Source organism: Scyliorhinus canicula, chromosome 1 (genome assembly GCF_902713615.1).
Source record: "Scyliorhinus canicula chromosome 1, sScyCan1.1, whole genome shotgun sequence".
Taxonomy (NCBI): Eukaryota; Metazoa; Chordata; class Chondrichthyes; order Carcharhiniformes; family Scyliorhinidae; genus Scyliorhinus; species Scyliorhinus canicula.
Window position 1 is genome coordinate 126,002,230 of NC_052146.1, and position 12,334 is coordinate 126,014,563.

Sequence of the window (12,334 nt, forward strand, 5' to 3'; positions counted from 1 at the left end):
GAGACTCACACATCTTCTGGCTGTGACTGCAGCTATCCAGCTCTGAAAATGAAACTAAAACACACCCTGCAGCAAAAAACCTAAAACAAAAGTAAAAAGCTGAGACAGCCCAGCTCCACCCACTACCTGACATCACTGCAGTAATAAACACCCATTCATAAAGGTACTCTCACTACAGATATTTATATACACATCCAATTTTAAACACCAATTTCTTAAACGTACTCTCATATGACACTAGGCACACTCTCCCACCCTATCCATGTAACCCCATCTAACCTACAAGGCTTTTGGTCATGAAGGGGCAATTTAGCATGGCCAATGCACCTCACCTGAAAATCTTTTGACCGTTGGAGGAAACTGGAACATTCAGAGGAAACATTCAGGTTTGCACTGGAGTGCTGAGCTTGTGGCATTTGAGTGCTAAGTGAGTGTTTGGTGACTGAGGGAGTATACGGGTTCATTTTTATTTAAAGTCTAGTATTTCTTTTATTTAGTTAATTAACTTAAAAGTTGCTGTTTGGTCTATAAGAAGGTGAATTTTGAATCAGCTTTAAACAAGTTTCTACTTGGACTTACTTGCAGCTGGAGCTTGTTAATTAGTTAATTGCATTAGGCCAGTTTTCAGAAGCTAGAGTCACAGTATAAATAGGAGCTAGTTACAGTGCAGACTTTGCTTGCACTGGAGTGCTGAGCTTGTGGCATTTGAGTGCTACAGTGAGAGTTTGGTGACTGAGGGAGTGCTGATCTTGTGACATTTGAGTGCTACAGTGAGAGTTTGGTGACTGAGGGAGTGCTGAGCTTGTGGCATTTGAGTGCTACAGTGAGAGTTTGGCGACTGAGGGAGTTTGGTGAGGAGGGAGTAAGGTGCTCCTTATATTTCATTTCCTATATTTATCAAAGAGCGTGAAGGGAGCCAGGAGTTTAGAGTACAGCTGACTGGAAGCAGAGTCGGAGGGCGGAGGTCCAGTTGATCCACGGGGCAGCTAATTCTGTAAAGTAAGAGGGGATGGAGGCTAGGGCAGTTGCATGCTCCTCCTGTAGGATGTGGGTGGTGAGGGAAACCACTGGTGTCCCCGCTGACTATACCTGCGGGAAGTGCACCCAACTCCAGCTCCTCAGAGACCGTGTTAAGGTACTGGAGCTGGAGCTGGATGAACTTCGGAACATCCGGGAGGCAGAGGGGGTTATCGAGAAGAGTTACAGGGAGGTAGCCACACCAAAGGTACTGGACAAGAGTAGCTGGGTTACAGTCAGGGGAAAGAAAACTAACAGGCAGACAGTTCAGGGATCCTTCGTGGCCGTTCCCCTTCAAAACAAGTATACCGTTTTGGATGCTGTTGGGGGGGGATGACCTACCGGGGAAGGCCCCAGCGGCCAGGTCTCTGGCACTGAGTCTGGCTCTGGGGCTCAGAAGGGAAGGGGGGAGCATAGAAAAGCAATAGTAATAGGAGATTCAATGGTTAGGGGAATAGATAGGAGATTCTGTGGTCGCGAGCGAGACTCCCGAAAGGTATGTTGCCTCCTGGGTGCCAGGGATGTCTCGGATCGTGTCTTCAGGATCCTGAAGGGGGAGGGTGAGAAGCCTGAAGTCGTGGTGCACATTGGTACCAACGACGTAGGGTAGGAAAAAGGGTGTGGAGGTAATAAACAAGTTTAGGGAGTTAGGCTGGAAGTTAAAGGCCAGGACAGACAGAGTTGTCATCTCTGGTTTGTTGCCGTGCCACGTGATAGCGAGCTAGGAATAGGGAGAGAGTGCAGTTGAACACGTGGCTGCAGGAATGGTGTCGGAGGGAGGGCTTCAGGTATTTGGATAATTGGAGCGCATTCTGGGAAGGTGGACCTGTACAAGCAGACGGGTTGCATCTGAACCAGAGGGGCACCAACATCCTGGGGGGAGTTTTCTAGTACTCCTCGGGAGGGTTTAAACTAATTTGGCAGGGGAATGGGAACCGATCTGTATCCAGCAACTAAGAGGCCGATAGTCAGGACGCCAAAGCACTAGTGATGCAGTGGGGAAGGTAACACTGACAAAGGAGAAGTACTTGCAGGCAAGGAGATGGGGTTGAAGTGTGGTACTTTAATGCAGAAGCATCAGGAATAAGGTGGGTGAACTTAAGGCATGGGATTCGGTACTTGGGGACTACTATGTGGTGGCCATCACGGAACTTGTGATAGAAAGGGGGCAGAAATGGTTGTTTGAGGTCCCTGGTTATAGATGGTTTCACAAGATTAGGGAGGATGGTAAAAGTGGTGGTGGTGGGGGGGGGGGGGGGGGGGGGGGGGGTGGGCATTGTTAATTAGAGATAGTATAACAGCTGCAGAAGGCAGTTCGAGGGGATATGCCTACTGAGGTAATATGGGTTGAAGTCAGAAATAGGAAAGGAGCAGTCACCTTGTTTGGGTTTTCTATAGGGCCCCCCCAATAGCAGCAGAGATGTGGAGGAACAGATTGGGAAACAGATTTTGGAAAGGTGCAGAAGTCACAGGGTAGTAGTCATGGGTGACTTCAACTTCCCAAACATTGAGTGGAAACTCTTTAGAACAAATAGTTTGGATGGGGTGGTGTTTGTGCAGTGTGTCCAGGAAGCTTTTCTAACACCGTATGTAGATTGTCCGACCAGAGGGGAGGCCATATTGGATTTAGTACTTGGTAATGAACCAGGGCAGGTGACAGATTTGTTAGTGGGGAGCATTTTGGAGGTAGTGACCACAATTCTGTGACTTTCACTTTAGTTATGGAGAGGGAGAGGTGCGTGCAACAGGGCAAGGTTTATAATTGGGGGAAGGGTAAATACAATGCTGTCAGACAAGAATTGAAGTGCAGAAGTTGGGAACATAGCTGTCAGGGGAAGGACACAAGTGAAATGTGGACTTGTTCAAGGAACAGGTACTGCGTGTCTTTGATATGTATGTCCCTGTCAGGCAGGGAATAGAGGGTCGAGTAAGGGAACCATGATTGACAAGAGAGGTTGAATGTCTTGTTAAGAGGAAGAAGGAGACTTAGTAAGGCTGAAGAAACAAGGTTCAGACAGGGCGCTGGAGGGATACAAGTTGCCAGGAGGGAACTGAAGAAAGGGATTAGGAGAGCTAAGAGAGGGCATGAAAAATCTTTGGCAGGTAGGATCAAGGAAAACCCCAATGCCTTTTACACAAATGTGAGAAATATGAGAATGACTAGAGAGAGGGTAGGTCCGATCAAGGACAGTAGCGGGAGATTGTGTATTGAGTCTGAAGAGATAGGAGAGGTCTTGAACAAGTATTTTTCTTCAGTATTTACAAACGAGAGGGGCCATATTGTTGGAGAGGACAGTGTGAAACAGACTGATAAGCTCGAGGAGATACTTGTCAGGAAGAAGATGAGTTGCGCGTTTTTGAAAAACTTGAGGATAGACAAGTCCCCTGGGCCTGACGGGATATATCCAAGGATTCTATGGGAAGCAGAAATGAAATTGCAGAGCCGTTGGCAATGATCTTTTTGTCCTCGCTGTCAACAGGGGTGGTACCAGAAGATTGGAGAGTGGCGAATGTTGTGCCCCTGTTCAAAAAAGGGAATAGGGATAACCCTGGGAATTACAGCCAGTTAGTCTTACTTCGGTGGTAGGCAAATGAAGGAAAGGGTACTGAGGGATAGGATTTCTGAGCATCTGGAAAGGCACTGCTTGATTAGGGATAGTCAGCACGGATTTGTGAGGGGTAGGGTCTTGCCTTACAAGTCTTATTGACTTCTTTGAGGAGGTGACCAAGCATGTGGATGAAGGTAAAGCAGTGGATGTAGTGTACATGGATTTTAGTAAGGCATTTGATAAGGTTCCCTATTGTAGGCTTGTGCAGAAAGTAAGGAGGCATGGGAGAGTGGGAAATTTGGCCAGTTGGATAACAAACTGGCTAACCGATAGAAGACAGAGAGTGGTGGTGGATGGCAAATATTCAGCCTGGAGCCCAGTTATCAGTGGCGTACCCCAGGGATCAGTTCTGGGTCCTCTGCTGTTTGTGATTTTCATTAACGACTTGGATGAGGGAGTTAAAGGGTGGGTCAGTAAATTTGCAGATGATACGAAGATTGGTGGAGTTGTGGATAGTGAGGAGGGCTGTTGTCGGCTTCAAAGAGACATAGATAGAATGCAGAGCTGGGCTGAGAAGTGGCAGATGGAGTTTAACCCTGACAAGTGTGCGGTTGTCCATTTTGGAAGGACAAATATGAATACGGAATACAGGGTTCTTGGCAATGTGGAGGAGCAGAGAGATCTTGGGGTCTATGTTCATAGATCTTTGAAAGTTGCCACTCAAGTGGATAGAGCTGTGAAGAAGGCCTATGGTGTGCTAGCGTTCATTAGCAGAGGGATTTAATTTAAGAGCCGTGAGGTCATGATGCAGCTGTACAAAACCTTGGTCAGGCCACATTTGGAGTACTGTGTGCAGTTCTGGTCGCCTCATTTTAGGAAGGATGTGGAAGCTTTGGAAAAGGTGCAAAGGAGATTTACCAGGATGTTGCCTGGAATGGAGAGTAGGTCATACGAGGAAAGGTTGAGGGTGCTAGGCCTTTTCTCATTAGAACGGAGAAGGATGAGGGGCGACTTGATAGAGGGTTTAGAAGATGATTAGGGGAATAGATAGAGTAGACAGTCAGAGACTTTTTCCCCGGGTGGAACACACCATTACAAGGGGACATAAATTTAAGATAAATGGTGGAAGATATAGAGGGGATGTCAGAGGTAGGTTCTTACCCAGGAGAGTAGTGGGGGCATGGAATGCACTGCCTGTGTAAGTAGTTGAGTCGGAAACGTTAGGGACCTTCAAGCGCTATTGGATAGGTACATGGATTAGGGTAGAATAATGGAGTGTAGGTTAACTTCTTAAGGGCAGCACAGTAGCATTGTGGATAGCACAATTGCTTCACAGCTCCAGGGTCCCAAGTTCGATTTCGACTTGGGTCACTGTCTGTGTGGAGTCTGCACATCCTCCCCGTGACTGCGTGGTTTCCTCCGGGTACTCCGGTTTCCTCCCACAGTCCAAAGATGTGCAGGTTGGGTGGATTGGCCATGAAAAATTGTCCAAAATTCTATGATTAACCTAGGACAAAAGTTCGGCGCAACATCGTAGGCCGAAGGGCCTGTTCTGTGCTGTATTTCTCTAAAAAAAAAACCCACGTAGACATGGGGAGAAGGTACAGACTCCACACATTTTAAAGCCAGAATTGAACCCGGGTCCCTGGCGTTGTGAGGCAGCAGTGCTAACCACTGTGCCACTATGCCGCACTACCTTAATTGTGTAACATTTTGAGGACGCAGTGCTTCTAATATTGCTATCGTTCTCTTCGGCTCTTTGTGTAAACCATCTTTGTCGATAATATGACTAAGGTCATTTACGGATGACTTGAAAAAGTCACATCTGTCCTTCTTAACCCTCTGGTTGTGGTTCTGTAACTGCTTCAGGGTAGCTTCCAAATTTGTCAAGTGTTCCTGTTCACTCGAACCGGTATGTCATCTAAAAAACATTGCATTCATTCAACCCACTTCAAATTTCATCCATGGATCTTTGGAAAAGTGGAGGCGCAGATGTTATTCCAAAAGGAAATCTGTTGTCCAGAAATTCCAGCAAACAAGTCTTCAATCAGCAGCAGTGGATAATGATCTATGCAAAAAAACTGGGTTGAAACTAGTTTTAAATTCTCCACAAATTCTCACTGAGCCATCCTGTTTTAATACGAATAGTGTTTCCCAATTGTAGCAACAGGTTTATTATTCCTGTCCTTACTAATCTGTCTAGGTCTGCTTCAACTTTAGATCTTACGGTGTATGGTATGATTCTAGCTTTGAGACATTTGGGTGTGCTGTCTGGTTTGAATTTTATGTGTATCTCAACTCCAGTCATAGGGCCTCGTGAATCTTCAAAGATCTTAATAAATCTAATCTAATCTTCTTCAGAAGTTGTTGTAAGCTGCTCTTTGAATCCACTAATTGATTGACTGTTTCACAATTAAGCCTAATCTTAGTCAACCATGCTCTGCCAAATAGAGCAGGAAAGTTTTGATGGACAACATGAAGAGGCAATTTTTCCGTCTGTCCATTGTACTTCTACTTTCACTGTAATGCACCCCGTATAATGGTACAATCTCCAATGTACATCCTTAGAATGATATTTAATTGTTTTAAAGGCAGGTGAGTCATTTTCATGATAAATTGTCTCAGGTATTAGCGATACTGCTGCGCCCATATCCACTTCCATTTTAATTTCATAACCGTCAAGTTTTGGATATGCCCTAAAAACATTGTTGATCACCCTGCATTGACAAAATATCAAGCTTAAGCTCATGCAGTAGCTCAGTTTCACTGTCTTTTGAGTGACCTTGAGCTTCATCCACTAATTTGTACACAAGACTAGATTGGTTACTTGTGTTTTTCTTCTTGCACCTTCTTATTGTAGAAGTTTTCTGAGCCCAATACGCCTTGGCAATATGGCCCTTCATGCCACAGTTCTTACGCATATTCAACTTACTCCAGCATTTCCTCGCTGAGTGTCCAACTTGTGTACAATGGTGACGTGGTTGCACTTTTGCAGCCCTGTTCCTTGAGGTATCCATTTTTTGCATCATAGATATCATAGAACTTACAATGCAGAAGGAGGCCATTCGGCCCATCGAGTCTGCACCGGCTCTTGGAAAGAGCACCCTACCCAAGGTCAACACCTACACCTTATCCCCATAACCCAGTAACCCCACCCAACACTAAGGGCAATTTTGGACACTAAGGGCAATTTATCATGGCCAATCCACCTAACCTGCAAATCTTTGGACTGTGGGAGGAAACCAGAGCACCCGGAGGAAACCCACGCACACACGGGGAGGATGTGCAGACTCCACACAGACAGTGACCCAAGCCGGAATCGAACCTGGGACCCTGGAGCTGTGAAGCAATTGTGCTATCCACAAGGCTACCGTGCTGCCCCAATCACTCCAGCTTCACTCCAGCTCCTATCTGTGAAGCTTCTCTCGTTGCAAGCTCCATAGATGTGGCAACTGCCTCATCAACATTTTGAAATGAATCACTTACCAATGAATTGAAATGAATTCCCGTAACCAGCCTCCCCGAATAGGCGCCGGAATGTGGCGACTAGGGGCTTTTCACAGTAACTTCATTGAAGCCTACTCATGACAATAAGTGAATTTCATTCATTTCATACAGTAAGCAGCTTCCTCTGAATAGGTTCACTGCGGAGTCCACAAACCGGCCTTTCTGGATGAGTATCGTCAAGTTTTTACCAAATTCACAATGTCGAGCTAATTATCTTAAAGATGCTACAAACTGTAAAATGGTTTCACCTTGTTCCTAATTACAGCAGTGGAACTAAAATATTTCTGTGATCAGTAACGGTTTAGGAGCAAAATGCCCCTCTAAGATTTTCATTAATTCACTCTAGGACCTGTCATCAGGTTTTGCTGGGTGAACTAGATTCTGTAGCAGCATAAACATTTTACAGTGAATTGAGCTGCGAAATGTTACAACCTTTAGGTCCTCCGGTGTCTGATTAGCTACTAAAAACAATTGGAATCTTTCCTCATACGAATTCCAAGTTTCATGATCCTCATCAAACCAGTTCATGCCACCCATATGTCCTGCCAATTTTGGATCCCGGCTCCTAGGGCCGACACATCCTCCCTTCCGACTGTGTTGGAACGTACGGCACAAACAATCTCTTGACAAGGAATGAGGAAATATTTCCCCTTTATGCCTGAGTATTTCGACTTTTCGTCCGAGTAGTGGCGCGTGCAGAGTCGGCAGCCTTCAAAATCCCCATTCCCTGCAGCTCTGTAGCTTTGCCACATGTGTGGTTCTTGCAGCCCAAACCCTACTCACTTCAACACAAGCAAGTCTTCCCTGACTTGGTCTTCGCACTCACTGTTACTGTAAATAACTTTTGTTGAACAACCTTCACACCGGCGGCGGCAGCGTTTTGCCCGACATCTGTGTGTGCGCGAGTCCGGTGCCGCGAAGCTACCATTGTTTCCAATGTCGTTCCACAGTTAGTCGACAAAAGATATTCTCTGTCTCAATCCTCGTTGCCAGTTTCTCTCCTGTTATACTTCTTTGTTGCTGCAAAGAGAACAGGTATGGAGATGCCCACACTCCGGATTCTTGTAAAACATGATGAGAAGTTTATTAAGAGATGTTGCTCATAATGATGATCTGCCAAACTATCTGTGAAGCTTCTCTTGTTGCAAGCTCCATAGATGGGGCAGCACGGTAGCATTGTGGATAGTGCAATCGCTTCACAGCTCCAGGGTCTCAGGTTCGATTGCGGCTTGGGTCACTGTCTGTGCGGAGTCTGCACATCCTCCCCGTGTGTGCGTGGTTTTCCTCCGGGTGCTCCGGTTTCCTCCCACAGTCCAAAGATGTGCAGGTTAGGTGGATTGGCCATGATAAATTGCCCTTAGTGTTGGGTGGGGTTACTGGGTTATGGGGCTAGGGTGGAGGTGTTGACCTTGGGTAGGGTGCTCTTTTCAGGTGCCGGTGCAGACTCGATGGGCCGAATGGCCTCCTTCTGCACTGTAAATTCTATGTCTATGTCTATGTGGCAACTGCTATGGTGATGCATAACCAAGTTTTTGAGTTGGATCTCCATCACTCTCCAACTACAACTGCCCAACTTCCACAAGGAGGGTAATGTTTAGCTGTAAATGGGTCCCAAGTGGCTACACCATACTCTTAAGTGTGGTCTAACCAATGTTTGTTTTGTTACAACTAATTGTTCACAAGATTCCAGCATCTCAAATTTGATCATATTGCTGGGCTGGCACAGAACCAAAGAAAAGTTTCGAATGAACAATTATTTTTATTCTTTCATTGGATGTGGGCGTTGCTGGCTGGGACAGCATTTATTACCCATCCCTAATTGTCCTTGAACTGAGGTTGGCAAGGCCATTTCAGAGGACAGTTAAGAGTCAACCACATTGCTGGTGAGTCTGGAGTCACATGTAGGCCAAACTAGGTAAGGACAACAGATTTCCCTCCCTAAAGTGAACCAGATGTTTTTTTAAAGACAATCGTTTATGGACCTTTAATTCCAGATTTTTATTGAATTCAATTTTCACCATCTAACCGGGGGTCCCCAGAGCATTACCCTGGGTCTCTGGATTACTAGTCCAGCGATAATACCACTGTGCCACTGCCTTCCCTAATGAATGAACTCTAAGAAATACATTAAAGAGAAAAGTGACCGAGCTTGAAGAGGTCCACCCCACATGCTTTCTTTACTGCTCCTTCTCCTCCCCCCAAGAACTATTAAGGATTTGAACTATCTTCCACAAACCTTGATCTTGATATCTTCTAAGGATTAATTTATGGAATATGTGTTGGACTGTTTAATTAAAATGACCATCAACGACACTCATTGTTACCTCCTGTGAAAATTACCTGGTGGAAGACTGTAGAGGAAAACCTTGGCAATTACTCAAGTGCAGAGCTTGATTCTCATTGCCCAAGTTGCCCTGTACTGCAGATACCAGAAATCTGATATAAAACCAGTTAGAGATTTGCTCTGGCAGCATCTGTGAAGTTCTGATGGAAGGTCAGCAACGTTAACTGTGTTTCTGTCTCCTCAGGTGACTTCTTGGCCGCTGTGTATTTCAGTAGCTTGTTCTGTTTTTATTTATTATAGAAGTCTATGTGCTTCAGAGTGTCTGAGATTCATGGTCACCACTTCATTTTCAACCATTCGGCTCCCTAAATTTCAGCAACAGTAGATTCAAACTCATTATGTTAATGGTAAAACTGTCCTGAATTTAGTTCGACTGGGAGGACAACTTAAAACTGCAGCTGTAAACAAAATAATATTCCAAAATTTGTTTTGCACCAGTGATGATTTGAGAAATAGCTCCCCTTTATGAGGATTGTTCCACTAATTCTGTCTTTCAAGCCAAAAATTATTATTGGAGAACGATAGCAGTCTTAAATATGAAAATAAAGTAGTTATACAGGCTTGTCCTGCGAACATAATTTAAATAAAAACAGAAAGTACTGAAAAAACTCAGCAGGTCTGGCAGCATCTGTGGCGAGAGAAACAAGAGTTAATATTTTGACTCCGATATAACTCTTCTTCAGAGCTCTGATTCTTAACCTTTACCAGTACATCAATGGAAATAAAGAATCTGACTCTTTTTGCAAAGAACTCCCTGATGCACAGCCAAGCTCTCTCCACCCAGAGAGTCGGTGCGTAACCTGTTCCCGCCGACTAGAAGCCCACAGCCATTTCACGCTCATTTGAGTGTTCATTGGCAGTGGGTGGGACTTTTGTCCACCATTGGAAGGAAGTCCTGTCTTGGAGAATAGTAGGCCAAACTGATTGGCTGACTGCTTTCCAGGCATAGCGCTGCACCAGAAGAGATAGTTCCTGCTGGAACTAAGTCGCAGGACCATTCTTAACATTCTTAAGGTAAACCCTGGGGGCAAATTTTTCCTTTTTGGTTTTCCACCCTTATCTGGCACTTGCCAGCCTACAAATTGAGACTTGGCGGGAAAAGGCCCTTAAGTGGCAATAAAGTGGTCTTAATAGATGAGAGAGCAGGTTTCTCTTGCCTGCCCCACCATCCATGCAATCTTATTATGCTCACCCTACCCCAACCTCTGACTTTGCCTGTGGAATGCATAAAATTCTGCCCACAGAGTAACTCCTACCATCCCACTGGGCCAACTAGAATTGAAGACTGAGCAAAATCTGATCCGTTGTATGTGGGTCAAGCATGGCCACAGCTCATGAGGTGACTGAAGAACAGTGCAAGAAGTTCATTACAGCACTGATTTCAACCTAGAAATGATGGACAATGGCTGTCATTGTAGAAGATGGATGATTGGCATATTTGTTGTACTTTTTGCCCTTAGATATTGCTGAATAAAATGTTCAAGTATCACACGGCAGCGGTGTCTTTGTTTACAACGGCAAAATGAAAAATTAACAGGAAAGAAAAATTCTGACATTCTGTAGGTACAGTTTTCAAGCAAGTATGACATTACAGAATTGCCTTAGTTCACTTTACAATGATGATAGCCGTAAACAAAGACAAACTCAAGCTTATGGATAGTGTTGCTTAGATTTTTTAAACTGAAACAGTATTGGAGCTCATCTTTGGGCCAGGAGGACGTTTGCCCATTAGAAGGTGTTGTGGACGAAGGTAAAGACTCCACGAGAGGCCAGGCTGATAGGGTACAACTCGCTTTATTCCACATTAGTACAGTAATCACTCCACTCCACTTCACTCCCTAGTTACCCGAGTAGCTCAGTCTCAGGTGTGCAGGAGGGGATGTGGATGTTATACAGCTCTGTCCCTCTAGGGGGTCATAACAAAAGGATACATTTTGATCCCTAATATCTCTGGCCGCAGGGTCTGTGCCAAAATATTACCCTTTTGATTGTATTGATTCTACTTTGTATAGGTGGAAACAGCTTGCATAAAATTAACATCTAAACTCTTACAAAATATTTTGCAACTGAAAAGCCATCAGCTCAAGACAGACTAATAGCCCATTACATGCTGTAGTAACTTGACCACAAAAAGGTATTTGAAAAGCGATGTTAATGAAATTAATAAATAAAGTTAGTCTTCTTTAATACATAAAAATAACAAAGTTCAAAATACAGTGTGGACTCAAAAACAGGAGCAGCCAGTTAAACATCGAAATAACAGTAGCAGATTAGAATCAGAACGGTAGCACAGTGATTAGCACGGTTGCTTCACAGCACCAGGGTCCCAAGTTCGATTCCTGGCTTGGGTCACTGTCTGTGCGGAGTCTGCACGTTCTCCCCATGTCTGCGTGGGTTTCGTCCGGGTGCTCCGGTTTCCTCCCACAGTCCAAAGATGTGCAGGTTAGGTGGATTGGCCATGCTAAATTGCCCTTAGTGTCCAATAAGGTTAAGTAGGGTTACGGGGATACGGTGGAGATGTGGGGCTTAAGTGGGGTTCTCTTTCCAAAGGCCGGTGCAGACTCCATGGGCCAAATGGCCTCCTACTGCACTGTAAATTCTATGATCAGTCTAGAACTAACGGCAGTTAAATACGAATATATACAGATAACAACTAATGATGTCACAGCAGTTACTGATGACATCAGCAATGGATTTAAATAAGAAGATTCATAATAATAACTCTATAATACATGCCATCACAAACATCTTTGTCATTGTTAAAGATTACGTACTAATTCAATATTAATAAATGGCTGTTTGAGCTAATGTAATTATGGGAGATGGAATTCTCAACTGACTTTTGTTCCAAAATAGCTACAGATGTGGTCTCATGGACCTTGACACAGAACAAGAAAGCAAGCAACTGTATGGTATA